The sequence below is a fragment of the Caretta caretta genome, chromosome 3 (genome assembly GCF_965140235.1).
Source record: "Caretta caretta isolate rCarCar2 chromosome 3, rCarCar1.hap1, whole genome shotgun sequence".
In the NCBI taxonomy this organism is placed as follows: domain Eukaryota; kingdom Metazoa; phylum Chordata; order Testudines; family Cheloniidae; genus Caretta; species Caretta caretta.
Window position 1 is genome coordinate 34134438 of NC_134208.1, and position 15090 is coordinate 34149527.

The 15090-nt window shown below is 45.4% G+C and overlaps 1 protein-coding gene across 3 annotated transcripts in view; it reads right to left on the reverse strand.

Annotated features, from left to right (window-relative positions):
* The window catches only part of RNF144A (ring finger protein 144A), a 98506-nt gene that overhangs the window by 21440 nt on the left and 61976 nt on the right, over window positions 1–15090 (reverse strand). The window contains exon 1 of one of the 3 annotated variants that reach the window (XM_048845442.2): window positions 1182–1781. The exons of the other annotated variants lie outside the window; for them this stretch is intronic. The gene's annotated coding sequence lies outside the window, so the exon portion shown is untranslated. Of the gene's footprint in view, window positions 1–1181; window positions 1782–15090 lie in introns of those variants that run through there. 3 annotated transcript variants of the gene reach the window in all.

Sequence of the window (15090 nt, forward strand, 5' to 3'; positions counted from 1 at the left end):
TTCTCCCAACATCATACTTTCAACTACTGCAGTGAGTTACTCCATTGGTGGCAATATAGCTCTTTATATCCCAACAAATTATTTTGTCAGATTCCCCATTATAAGGTGCGTTTTTTTTTTTTTTCAGGAGAAACAATATCTCAGCTTCTTGGAGAAAAATAGAAAGAAACTGAATAGCTGATACTTTTAAAAGTTACCATTGCTGTGGAAACAGTAACTCTGCATCTTTGAGGAAAGTATACTAAGGCCCATCTCCTTGCCTTTGTCAGAACAAAAGCAACGAAGACAGGGATTCACTGCAGGAAATGCTTGGCTCCTGGAATATTTCTGATCTACAGTCTCCTGCTCGGCTGGGGCTGCTGGGAGTATGGCTGGCAACTACCACAGACAGCTGAAATCTGTGAGACCAGGGCCCTGGACTGTGGATCTCAGAACCACCAGTGGCAGGGGTATCAGTCCTACAAGGGTGCCATTGTCGGCTCTTCTCACCCCCCCATCTGTAAATGGAGAGTGTGGATTCAGATGAAACAGCATATATATTTAATGACAACGCTTAACACTTAAAAGAACAGTTTTTGAGCTCAGTGCGCTTTACCATCATTAATGATTAATTTGGCAATTCTCTTCACCACCCTGTTTGGGACCTTTGCCAAAGCCAGTCAAACATATGTTCCCCTTTTCTAACATCTTCTAGGGAAGGGAGAAGCTCATCCCTGCCTTGTCCAATACTCAGGGCCTTCTCTATCCACTAACTTATCATTGAGCTTCACATACTCTTAATACCAACCAAGCCAAAATGTGCTTCTCCTGCTACATCTGCTTAGGAACCCAGCTTCTGCCTTGAAGCCAGTAAGTGTCAGGCAGAATCTGTCCCAGGTCCTGTCCCGTAAGGGTTTTATTTCAGGCGAGGCTCTTTCTGGCTGTTCAAAATTCCCTTTTCCATATAACAGAGGCTCCTGGGGCTGAAGCAGCAGCAGTGTAAGCTCCCTCCTCTTGGGTGGATCTCTCCTCCCCACACTACCTGGAAGTGAATGCATGAGGTGGCGCCAGCATTAGAAAACCAAAACTGGTAGCACTGTTAGAAATTCCACATTGCATCAGCAGATCACCATGTCCACCCAGGGAATGAAATACAAAACAGATTATGTGCCCAGTTCACAATCCAGAGCTCAGTAACTAACCTTGATGCTGTTGCCGGCACCCAGTGCCGAGAGGCTGAACAACAGCTTGAGTTGGTTCGTTACCCGGTGTGCTACACCCAATAATCACAACGGGGTGGAGAAGCAGAAAAGTTTATTTGAAGCTTCAAAAAGGTACAGGGAGATTTGAATCTCAAATCCTGTACAACAGAGCAGGAAGTTACACAGGCTTTTATACATCCTTTTTCCCAGCATACTTATCCAATAGCAAGCTGCTCCAAGTATCCATATAGCCAGCCAATCCAGTTCCCAGCTAGTTCCCTGATTCTCTGTATCATTTGTTAAACTATACATAAAGCTGCTTTATTCAGCATTGTTCTTCCATATCTCCCCTGTTTGGCCTTGCTTAGTTTCAGGCAGTCTGACTCTGCAACATACTGTTGCAGATTCTCAGCATAACTGCTGTGTGTGCCTCCAGGCGGGGGGGCCAAGGACACTTGGGCCTAGCACGCAGAGCTGCTGCGAGTGCCTCCAGGCAGGAGGGGGGGGGCAAGGACACCGGGGCCTAGTGCGAGGGGGCTTCATCGACACTCGTGGTCTTCCATCCCCTCGAGTTACCTAGTGGCCATGCCCCAGTGTTCCCAACAATGCTATCCCTTTTAAACCATCCCAGTAAAATTACTGTAGGATTTTCCTCCTGTTAAACCTTTTGTAAGATTATTCCTAGAAGAACAAAGGGGCAAAGTGATTAAAAAAAACAACCCCATCCATGAATTGCTATTTGAGTGGCAATCACTGAAAATGACCTGTAAAACGATCAGTGCTGTGTAACAAATCTCCTAGGAGGGAAGGGGAATTGAGATTAGTTGCCTAGTGGCTGGAATGGGTGAGAGAAAGTGGCAAAGGCATCTGCCTGCTATATACAGGCTCTTGTGAATACCAACATGTTAAGCAGCATTTTTATTTTCCTTGTAACGAGACACTAAGAAGAATCATCTGTATCTAAAAAAACCAATTTCCACTGAATTAACTTGGTCATGTGTCCTTACTAACAATACTTAAAACTTGTAAATAAACAAACAAAATTTAAACAAAATATCATTGCAGCTGCATTAAACTTGGCAACTGTGAACTGATTATACAAACATTAATTCTTTAGTCTCAGTTGAGCAGTATCTGAGAGGATGGAAGTCCTGCTCAGAGAAGTTCTTCATAACTCAAGATACCTTTGTTTCTCAGCAAGGGAGAGTAAAGCAGCCAGAGTGTACTGGCCAGTTTCCCCCAGATCCTGACTTCCACATTCCCCGGCACATGTGCACACAATACCATTTTCCCTGCCTTTTCCATTCCCTTCTGTCCTCCCCTCCCTCCTCCCCACACAACTGGCCGATTCACCCATACGAGCCGAGGCACTGAAGACTGTTCAAGTAATGACAAATAATAAATCCTCCGGTCCCAATCCCATTCCAACCTAGGTTTTCCAAAGTGGAGGAAATCTCATTCACGAGCTCTTTGAATTTTTCTCACATATCTGGCTTCAAGATGAAAGATTCCAACATTGTCACCATTTATAAAAATCTTGAAGAGCGACTATGATAACTACTGCAGTATCTCTTTGCTTTCTGTGGCCCGCAAGATTCTTGTACGGATCCTCTTGAACCAACTCCCCAGGGCTGCTCCTAGCTATTCTGGGGCCCTACGCAGCCCCTGCACGGGGGGCGGGCGGGGAAGAACGGGACAGGGGCTCGCCCCAGGCCTCCGTGGGGAGGGAGGGGGCTGGCTTGGGGGACAGGGGGGAACCACTCCCCAGCACTCACTGGTGGCGCGGCTGGGGCCGGGTCACTGCACTTCCTGCCACTGGTGAGTGCAGGCCCTGCCCTGCTGCACTCCTCAGCAGCAGGAAGGGGTGGGGCTGGGGTGGAGCAGGGCGGGGGTCATGGGGAAGAAGCAGAGCAGCTGCGTACTTACATTCTGTATTAAACTCCAGCAATCGTAAGTGCAGAAGGCAGATGAAACACTTCAAAGGCACTCAAACAAAATCTGTGCAAAACAAACATTTCTTTGAGCAACTGGCGATTGATGGTACTGCATGGCACCACACCATAAGACTGGGTATCCGTGACTTTGAGAAGGATTACCTGGAGCAGCTGGAAGCACAGTGCCAGGCATGGAAACAACTAAGCGATCAATACAACTAGGCAAATGGCTCTGTGGCCAGTTCAGTGAAGGCTGTTCTTCCCAAACTGGGCTGTGGAGTCATGTGAAGACCCATTAGTACAAACTATGATAGTTGTCGAATCCTCAAAAAAACCCGAGGTGACCGTCATCATCCCCACACATCTGTTTTCCCCTTCCCTGGTCTAACAAATTTCCTTACACACCACCCTTTCCCTTTCCTCCAGGCTGCTGTCTGGAAGAATTCTTGTTTCATGCAATGGTCCAGGAATTTGCATATAATGGATTTTGTAGGAATGCTGCTATCCTTTGATTTCTTGTTTTAAGAGGAGCCTGTCTGCTGTTAGGAGCATTGTTTCTTGAAGAAGCTCCCTTAGTTCAGCCATACACATGGTTGCAGGATGGGGAGGGAGCTGTCTCCTCTGTTTTCACAGCTGCTGGGGGAACTGCTCTCATCACTGCCCGGTGTCTACTAGCCCACCCCGATTCTGGGAATAAACTGAGGGGCTTTTCAGAATGGCGGGGGGAGGGGCAGTTTTATCCTCAAGGGCTGCACATTTGCAAACCAACGTGCAAACCAACTTGTCCTAATGTTACTTAAAAGCAGATTTCATCATATTAATAGAATGAATGCCCTTCAAAGGTGCTTCACATTGGCCTCCAGCTCCAGTGAAGTGCAACATCAACTGTCAGACATGGCCTGGTAACCCCCAAATAGTTGGGGCAAAAGAATCACTGCATTCTTAGGTCAGTTTGGACGGTTATGTACCTTCAGATTTAGATTAGCATGATACAGTACAATGTACACAAAGAAATTACCATAGAAATAGCCCCTGTGTGAGTTTTGAAAGACTGACTCCTACCAGAGCCTTATTGAAGTGGGGTGATCTCTGGGGTAAATGTATGACCATGTGTATAGGTTCTTTTATTGTTTTAATATGTTTTCTCGGTAATGCATTCAGCATACGAATAAATGTGTTTGCTTAAGAAAAACTGTAATCTTATAACTGCGGGTAATTACACTGTTTATAACCTCTGAGGAGAAAGCAAAGCAGACCTGTTTAAGCAGTCTGACTTGCTGGGGAACTCACAATCTGGCCAGAGAACTATGCAGCCTGGAAAAACATCAGTCACATGTCTCTGACCAAGAGAGGTGATGGCTGAAGAGCCCAGAGCCTAGAATGGGTGCCATGGCTGGACCACAAGGGAGAAATACAGGCACAGTAGCCCTTAATATTGATATCAAGTAAATAATTTAATTTCCACAATTTTAAATATATATGTGATGGCGTGTATATACCCACACAGGCCCTGAAGGGGTCAGCGTGGGCCTGAGAGGCCAGTTAGGGAACCTGGCTGCACCCGGATGAAAAGCCAGGCCTAACTGAACAAAAGCCCAGATGGGCAGGAGTAGGCTGGATTATACAGCCAGGAAGATTGCCGCAGAAAGAGACGGCAGGGAGAGAATCTGGGAGCAGAGAAGAGGGAAGGAGAAAGCCCACGAGGGAGAATAAGCCCTGGGAGTCTAGTTCTGAAAGAATGGTCAACCGCAGAGAGTTGTTGAAGAAAGGGAGTCCGAGGGAGCTGAAGAAGCCCAGGAAAACACCAGTAAGGAACAGGACTTTGCAGACCTGGGCTGCTTTTTATAGGGTCCCTGCTGGGCTGGAACCCAGTGTAGAGGATGGGTCTGGGTTCCCCTACCAGCCACTGGGAAGTGGCACAGGCTCACTGGAGACAGTAACCAAACTGGTTACCCCAGAAAGGGATAACTATATATAGTGACCTGGCTGGAGGGCTGAGTCACAAAGAGGGAGGCCTCAGTTGTGAAGAAAGAGATGGGTCACAGCTCAAGTAACTGATGGAAGAGAGCACCAGATAAAGCAAGAGCTGATCCCCACAGCAGCCTCAAGGAGGAACCACCTGCTGTGAGTGAATGCCATCACACATATACCTAAAGTTACAGAGATGCTTAACTGCTTTCCTGAATCAGGGCCTATGGAAATTAGTGAGCCTACACTAACATGGGCAAAGTAAGAAGAACCAAAGCCGAAACAGGAAGGAAAGTTCAGACAAGACACTGAGAAATGTTTTAAGTAAGGGTAATTAATCACTCAAACTAATTGCAAATTGTCTATTATCTGGAGTCTTTAAAGCAAGACTGGATATCTTTCTAAATATATATATTTATATCTAATTCAACCAGAGCTTGTTGGGCTAGATGCAGGAATTACTAGTTGACATTTAAAGTTCTATGTTATGAAGGAGGTCAAACTAGATAACCACAATAGTCCCTTTTGGCCTTAAATTCTGTAAAAGAATGAAATTTGTGATGTCCTGCATCTCAGAGCAGTTTACATTTGGTTTGTTATAGCTCCCAATCTACATTCTGAGTCACGTGTAGCTCTTCTGGTGAAAGGATACTAGACAGCTGCTCAAGTGCTACAGTGATGGGGTTAGACAGATAGAGATGGAAGTAATAGATGCACAATGTTATCTTATTTTTTGCAGTAGTTACATTTTACAAAGTTGTGTGGTTTTGCTATGAAAGATCACCTTCTGCTTTAAAACACTACCATTCTGTTTATTTTTGTTGCATATCCTCACACATAAAATAAGAGAAAAATAATTTGGGGAGAAGAAATTCCTTTCTAAGGAAGACTCAGCAATGCTGTATTTATGCCCTTGCTGCTGCACATAGTTCGATATCCTAGGTAACATTAATCATCATATCAGACTGACAATTTCAATTTCGCAGCCAGCTTAGCAGATGAAATGGTTAAACTGGTAGACAGTTTTACCTATAGCTCTAGCAAGCCAGGTAACCTCCCAGTGTCTGGCTTTTGACTATACAGCAGAGCTGGGACATGGTATGCAATGTATTCCAAAAGCAAAATACAAAAAGGTAACTTTGCTGTTTTTAAGCTTCTTTCCCATCTAATAGTCTGTGTGGCTTTACTGTGTAAAAGGGCTAGCAGCAAAGCTACCAGCATGATCGCTGCTCTGTAATCACCAGAAGAGAAGGTGCTTAATAACCGCGAGAAGCTCCAGTATACACCCTTCCCCCATCACTGCTTCTCCAGAGTGCAAGATGCTCTGTGGCATCTACAAATCTTGTTACATTTCTTCTTAGCACCACACTAATCCTACTTGGCTGACAAGCAATTTACTACACAACATCTATGCACATTTAATCATGGAGAGATTTGTACAAGGCAACTGAAGTGACTGTGGGAGGGATTCCTCCTTAAAACAGCAGTGATTGACCATGTCTATTAACAAGTCAAGTAATATATTACTGCACCCATTCCCATAGATCACCTAGATACCATGGTGACAGATGTGCACTAGACAGATCTTTATTCCAGTTATCCTTTTTGAAAATAGTCATTTTTATAGACCTGTTCTTTGAAACAAAACTCTATATTAAGGCTAAAGGGGATGAGGTTGGAAGCCGTGACACCCCTCCAGTGTGCATGCGGCTGTCTGCGTGCTTCTCCATCCATCTTTTGTTGGATCCAGCACAAAGCTGGTGGGATGGTATGGACTCCAGCATATGGTGCAGATGGCAAAGCCACCTGAGCTGACACAGAGTCACTTGGGAAGACACTGGAGGCTAGATGATCCAGTGCCTGACATCCTCATTTGTGACGTGATGACACCACCATTTGCCTTCAATACATCATTGCTGTTTCACGTTGAAAGCATCCAGCACTGTGTCTCTGTGGAGGCCCCGATTTCAGAGCAATACAAAAGGACAGAAGCCACTGCTGTTTGATAGGTACGCATCTTAGTCTGAGTTAATATGTGGCACTGAAACCACAGAGGACACCATCAAAGAGCATGCATAAACCCATAGTCTTGCTGATTCCATGTTTCATGTCAGCAAGGCAACCTCCCTCCTGGGTGACAATGGAGCCACGATACTCAAATGAGTGGACAAGTTATGCTGGCTGCCATAAACCAGCACTACAGGTCCCTCAGTACTGAGTGGTCTGCTTGGAGGAGGAGCTCCAGTGGAGATAGGTGCGCACAATTCCAGCTTCAAAGACACAAAATGGTACAAAAAGTGGGTGGCACCAACCAGGGAGCAGATGTGGTCACAGCTCTTTGGGACACATTGATTCAGTGCATCCGCTGAGCAGCTTTAGCCAGCAGGACTTGTATGAAACCTTGGCCATAACTTAACACTACCCCACAACTAGTGGAACCAAGGGAAGTGAAGTGGCCACCAGGTCTCCAGTTGTTCAAATTCACCGATTTAAAAAAACCCAGTACAGGGGCAGAGCTATCAATATAGTCCATGGACTGTACTAGTAAGTACTTCCCAAGCTCTTCCATTATCCAGGGGTTTTTAGCCAGCAGATCCAAATAGTCATAGACCCCACTAGTCACGTGTAGGGCCCTACCAAATTCACAGCCAAGAAAAAAGCATCACGGACCAAGAAATCTGGTCTCCCACTGTGAAATCTGTTTTTTTGTGTGCTTTTACTATATACCATACAGATTTCACGGTGGAGACCAGCGTTTCTCAGATTGGGGGTCCTGACCCAAAAGGGAGTTGCAGTGGGGTCACGGTATTGCCACCCTTCTGTGCTGCCTTCAGAGCTGGGCGGCTGGAGAGTGGCAGCTGCTGGCCGGGCGCCCAGTTCTGCAGGCAGCCGTGCAGAAGTAAAGGTGGCAATACCATGCCATGCCAGCCTTACTTCTGCACTGCTGCTGCTGCTGGTGGCTCTGTCTTCAGAGCTGGGCTTCTGGCCGTAGCTGCCACTCTCCAGCTGCCCAGCTCTGAAGGCAGCACTGCCGCCAGCAGCAGTGCAGAAGTAAGGGTAGTAGCATTGCAACCCCCCCTACAATAACCTTGAACCCCCTCACCCCCAACTCCTTTTTGGGTCAGGACCCCTACAATTACAACACCATGACATTTCAGATTTTAATAGCCGAAATCATGAAATTTACTATTTTTAAAGTCCCATGACTGTGAAATTGACCAAAATGGACCATGAATTGGGTGGGACCCTAGTCATGTGCCTGCTCTTTTTCCCCACTGATGCAGCAAACACCCCCAGGGAATATCTGTGTGCGCTATCCAGAGAATAACAGTGTTCCTCTGTGCTGTGCCTTGCTACAACCTATTACCCTGGGCAGCACAACTGCCATTCTACTGCATTAAGGGATTTCTGCCCTAGTTTGAGCAGAGGGAGGTGGCCCTAAAACCATGGCTGTCAAAGTCATGTACAATCCTTCTTGCTCCATTGTCAAGGATGGGCTTGTGCAGAGAGAGATTTCTCCAAAGAGAAGCCCTGTTTGCTTCTACAGCATTAGACATGTAGTAGAGCTGAAGCTAAAAATCCTTTGAGACATAACTGATTGCTGTGGAAATCACTAGCATGCCAGTTTAGGACCAACAGGCAGGAACTAAATGAGCTCAAAAACAAGAGCCTGTTTCCAGTCAAATATCTCCAGAAGAGGAAGGGAAACACTGCGCTTGGAACGTCTAACTGATCTATATGTAAGACTAACACCCTCAGGATTCACCTTGATTGTAATGCTTGTAAGAAATCAGCCAGTTTATAATGGCTGGAGGAGTAGATGGGGATATTTGTCATTGTATGTACTTATAATTATCAGGACAGAAGTTGTAAGTGAATCTATGTATACAAAATTTCTACATATTTGATTTTCACCCCTCACCTCCACCCTTGTAACTCACTTGTTTTCTCAGAAGATGAGCACACAGACCATATTTCCTTGGGTGTCTGCACTGTGCACAGTACCGTGAGGCCAAGGTCCTGACCGTAATAATGGAAAATAGATAATACTCTGGAACATACTCCAAATCAGTTCTAAATAAAGTGCTTTTCAGCATTCTCCATAATGTATTATTGGGTCACTACAGATAGTCTGTCCACACAGAGTCAGTGGTGCATTACAACCTACCTTGCCAGATTCCACCAACATTTTGGGCCTTGGTATCTAGGCACCTTCTCCATCTGTACAAAGACAACATACAACAGCTGTGTGATGTGTTTCTTTCTGGTCACACTCTGTTATGATTGGAGAGAAAATACTATGAACCAGGGTGCCTATCCTTTATGGTCATGCTCTGGCAACAAATAGCTGTGAAGTGGGCCCTCTGCTGTCACACTCTCACTGCTGTGTCCCATTTCCAAATGCGAGTTCCAGACATATTTACCTACATTTTCAAATTAACTTCAGGAAGCCTCCCTGCTCCCAACCCCAATTAATCCCCAGCCCTTCCCCCCCCCATTGCTAACCCCACTGCTCCCTCCATCCCACCAACAACTCCATTGCAAGTCCCACTAACATCGCCACTGACAGCCCCTTGTCCTCCACACTGATACTCCACTCAGTTTCCCCCCACCCCGTGCCTTGTATTCCAAAGAACACACAGCGAGGCGAGCAGAGTTGCCACTCGCCTCCTCTCCCCCACTCAAGGCTATAATAAGCTCAGCCATAGGCGGCATTTGGGGAGGCAGGGCCGCAATTATACCCAGGGAAGGGAAAAAAGATGTTTGCTCTCAGCAGGGTGTTTGAAGTAGAATAGAAGAGCATGGGCCCATTCCCTCCCCAGTCCCTCTCCTGCTGCATCCAAAAGCCTGGGGGGAACAGGGCATGACCCTCCCACCCCCCTGCCACATGCAACTAATACTCAACCACACCCCTGCTGCACTGGGTGAGTCAGACTGTTCCCCCTCCCTGAACTCCCATTCTCTCCCTGCTACAGCCAAGGCCTTGGGGAGAATGACCCCATCCCTGACTTACTGACCAGTCCCAGTTCACTCACCTCGTGCTGCCTAGGCTCTCACACACCACCACATTCCCACACTTCAGATCTATCTCCCCACCCTACCATTGGCCGGCAAACCCCACACTCCCACTGGCAAAAGCAGAAGCTGAGCAGAAGTCAACTATATTACCCACAAACTTGTGTGTTGCACGAACATGCGTCAGTCTCTCTCACTGACTTGCATGTCTGGATGACATGTATGGTTCTGGATAGTATAGTTTTTCTGCGGGAGATAACATTATTAAATCAGGAGTCAGGAAACTGAAGTCTCCCTGACATATTGGGAGACTTGGTCAGGCTGGTTCTAGGTCCCCGTGAATCATGCTTTAGCCCTCTTCTGAAAATTGTCGTCAATCAGAATTATGACATGAGACTGCCACAAACTCATTAACAACACTGCTCAGTACTGTGAATCACCACCAACAGTATTTTCAAGCCAGAATCCAAGGCCACTGTCAAGGTTCCTTCCCCACTCTGAACTCTAGGGTACAGATGTGGGGACCTGCATGAAAACCCCCTAAACTTATTTTTACCAGCTTAGGTTAAAACTTCCCCAAGGTACAAACTATTTTCCTTTTTCCCTTGGACTTTATTGCTGCCACCACCAAGCGTCTAACAGATATATAACCGGGAAAGAGCCCGCTTGGAAAAGTCTTTCCCCCCAAAATCCTCCCCAAACCCTACACCCCTTTTCCTGGGGAAGGCTTGATAAAAATCCTCAACAGTTTGCATAGGTGAACACAGACCCAAACCCTTGGATCTTAAGAACAATGAAAAAGCAATCAGGTTCTTAAAAGAAGAATTTTAATAGAAGAAAAAGTAAAAGTATCACCTCTGTAAAATCAGGATGGTAAAAACCTTACAGGGTAATTAGATTCAAAACATAGAGAATCCCTCTAGGCAAAACCTTAGGTTACAAGAAGACACAAAAACAGGAATATCCATTCCATTCAGCACAGCTTATTTTCTCAGCCATTTAAACAAACAGAATTTAACGCATATCTAGCTAGGTTACTTACTAAGTTCTAAGACTGCATTCCTTTCTGTTCTCGGCAAAAGCCTCACACAGACCAAGAGAACCTTTGTTTCTCCCCCCCTCCAGCTTTGAAAGTATCTTGTCTCCTCATTGGTCATTTTGGTCAGGTGCCAGCGAGGTTATCCTAGCTTCTTAACCCTTTACAGGTGAAAGGGTTTTTCCTCTGGCCAGGAGGGATTTTAAAGGTGTTTACCCTTCCCTTAACATTTATGACAGCCACTGTAGCAATTCATTAGCGGCTCTTATATTTACTTTTTCAGCACTTCTATTATAAAAAAGGGAAGAAAACTGCAACCTTTCCAAAGCAATAGTCAATAAAAGGGTTTGAGGCTTTTGTTGAAGAAAATATATATAATAGTTCAAGAGGAAGGCTAACAATTTTATTTTGATTCATATAAACTACATTTAATCTTTAAACTAAATGTTTTAGTCTGTTTTCAAGAACCCTATATGTAGGAAGGAATTCTAAAACCCTCGTTATGCAAACAGAATACATATTCATAGATTCATAGATATTAAGGTCAGAAGGGACCATTATGATCATCTAGCCTGACCTCCTGCACAACACAGGCATATTCTCTTACGAAGCAGTTTGAGAAAGATTTCTTGTGACAGAATAGGATGAATGCTCTAGGTGTTGGAGAAGTGTATAGCTGCAGGAAATGACTGGCCTTCACTTTACATATTCCAACCCACAGATAACAACCCACTAGTTTTCATGACATCCAAATGATGAAGATAAGTATTAACCTCATTTTGCAATATGATAGCAAAGAGTCAGATGACTGGACAAAGACCTGACAGCAAGTCAGGAGTCCACGATTCCCAGCTGCAAGTTCATTCCTCTAGGACTAGGCTACTTCATTATTAATTATTGTTATTGTTATTATTATTATTATTATTATTGTGGTAGCACCTCAGAGCCCCCCGTCGTGGATCAGGAACTGGTTGTGCTAGACACTGTACAAACACAACTCCACTGCTACAAGTCTGCTTTATTCATCTTGCCTAAAGAGTGTTTGTATTTGTTTAGTTAAAGGGCTCGATGCATCACAATGGAATAGTGAAGAGCAATTCTGAGTTAATACAATCAAAAGGTTTGTTGAAAAAAGGTCCAATGACTGTGAGAAGCAAGTTCTGGTATTTTGCCAAGAGCTGGTGGGGATGGGGGAACAACATTCCTGTTAAAAAGTTACTAATTCTTGTGAATATTCACAAGGAAAAATCTTTTTTAAAACCCCACACTTTAAAATGATCAGGATAACTCCTTTCAGTGGGTGAAGAGCCCTGCTTTGGAACAGTGCTGACTCACAGCAGGGAGATGTCTCCCGAAGGTAGGTTTCCCCCAGCAACCAGAGATAAACCAGTGCCTAACTGGGAAGGAAGCCAACCTTACCTGTTCACTTCCACACTATTTTTGTTCAGTCTGCATCCCCCTGCATCCCCACCGGGGGGTGGGGGGGGGGGGAGAAGAAGAGAAGAGCTGTATCTTTGGAATGGGGGAGAACAAGATACTCAAGTCTCTCTCTTTTGCCTGTCTCCCAACTCAAGACCTAAGCAGTTCTGAGTGCTCTGAGCCAATCATGACAGCAGAGGAAAGTGACCACTGCCAGCTATCAGAAGATCAAGAAAGCTAGGTATAGGAAGGAAGGGGAGACCCTACCATTAACAAGGTAAGTATCTTTAAACTGCAACAACAAAAAAGGGTCTAAATAAAGCAATGACCTGAATTACTCAGGCAGCTGGTGGAACCAGGAAAGCCAAAAGGGAGGCAGATTGTACTCTTGGTAAAAGGGGCCCAGTAATAGCTGGTGAAGACTATCCACATGTAGGGCAGAGTGAAAGACTGTTTCGTATGGTTCTGTCTAGTCGACTGAGAAATCAACAAAGAAAGAGAGAGTCTAACATTCCTAAAAGATTAGTGAGATCTGCAGGATAAGGGCTGTGGTCGACATCTGCATTCCTCAGGGCAAAAGGAGTTGTCCACAAGGGTGAAGCTCAGTGCAGAAGGCAGAACTTTCTGGGATGTTGTCCAAGGCAGTGGAACAAACTCTTGCAGGGTCTAAACACCACCTCAAACTTCACCATTTTCTGTTTCAAATGCCACACATGCTTCTTTGACCTTGTCCTTGCTGCTATAAAAAGATAGCACAGTGTATAAAAGATGGATTTCATTTAAAAAAAAGTTTCCCACACATCTGCCCCATGGGGAGATAAAGGAAGAAAACTAACATCTGTGACTTGTGGTTCTATGTCACAAAAGGCTCCTCTCAGGGGTGAAAGTAACTTAAAGGACTTACCAGTATGCCAGAGTCCTGAGTGGGGGCATGGCCTCAACCAGAAGAGGCGATTTAAAGGCCCCAGGGAGCTGGCAGCCCCAGGACTCAAGGGTGAATTAAAGGGCCCGGGGCTCCGGCCGCCACAGAGCTCCAGGCCCTTTAAATCCCTGCTGGAGTCCAGCTGCCAGAGCCCCGGGGCTCTGGCAGCCGGGCTCAGGCGGGCATTTAAAGGGCCCGGTGCTCCGGCCACTGCGGAGAGCCCGGAGCCCCAGTCCCTTTAAATCCCTGCCGGAGCCCTGCCGCCGCTACCCGTAGCAGCAGCAGGACTCTGGCGGCGCTTTGAAGGGCCCAGGGCTCCCTGCAGTAGCAGGAGCACCGGGCCCTTTAAATCTCCCCCTGAGCCCGGCTCTGGCAGCCGGACTCCAGCGGTGCTTAAAGGGCCCGGGGGTCCTGCCACTCCAGTGGCAGGAGCGCTGGGCCCTTTAAATCACGGCCGGGGAAGCCGGTCCGGTTCGGCCTGGCGTACTGGCTCTTGACGGTAACGGCTTACTTTCACCTCTGGCTCCTCTGGAAAACACTCAAGATTTCGTGATGATGGGCACAGTCGAAGAACAGAAAAGTTTTAAACAATGGGAAAACCAGTGGGAGCTTTGCCCAAGGGTTTGTCTTGAGGAGTATGAAAGGTGTTATTTAGAACACGTTAGCTAGCACATTCTAAACCTCGAGCGTAGAGGAGGCAATTGTATTTTAGCATGTGCTAAGTTGGTTGAGTTGAAGCCTAGGCCCCGCCAGGGATGTTAGCTTTACCAGTTGGTAGGTTCTAAAATTACAACTGGCCTTAACTACATTACGGATGAATCCTGGCCCTACTGAAGTCTATGGGAGTTCTGCCTTTTACTTCAACTGGGCCAATATTTCAGTCCAGAAGTTTAGAACATGCTAGCCAACCCATTCTGTTATCCAGTCAAGCCAAAACTTGACAAAGGACTAAGTAACGACTGAAAGGTTTTGGCCTACAATCAAACCAAACAAAAGTTTTGCATGTGAATATTCTTAGAGCAAAAATTTGAGGCCCTTGATCCACTATGATCCCAAACAAAGTAGGATTATGGTACTCATAAGAACAGTGTTTAGGTGCTAGTTTTAAAAGGAAAATGTATGGATTTATTTTTCCATCTATAGGTGACTATTAATTGAACCACCACATATCCCAAAATAGGATTGTACATTGCATTGAAGACTTAGTACTGTATGAGCAGTCTGCTGTTCACTAACTTTCACTGGTGAAGGTGATTAATAAAAAAAGACAGTACAATGACTTTAAAAATCTGTAGTTTGAATATGGATACCAACATAAATGCAATTTATCTTTAAAAATGATAATAGCTTAGACACAGTTTGGCTTCCACGAGGACAAAGATAATAGCTTTTCCTGTGACCAAAACTCAAAAGGATATTAACAGCAAGTAGTTTATTTTCCTCCCCGTTCCTTAGATTTTTGTAACTGTAGTACACTACACAGCAGTTGAAATATTCCCAATGGATTTCACTGTGTACACAAAATTTAGAGAGAGCTCACAGTCATTCTATGTGCATTAACAATCACACTGATAAAACCCACAATGGAGTACTGTAAAAACAATCACAATTGGC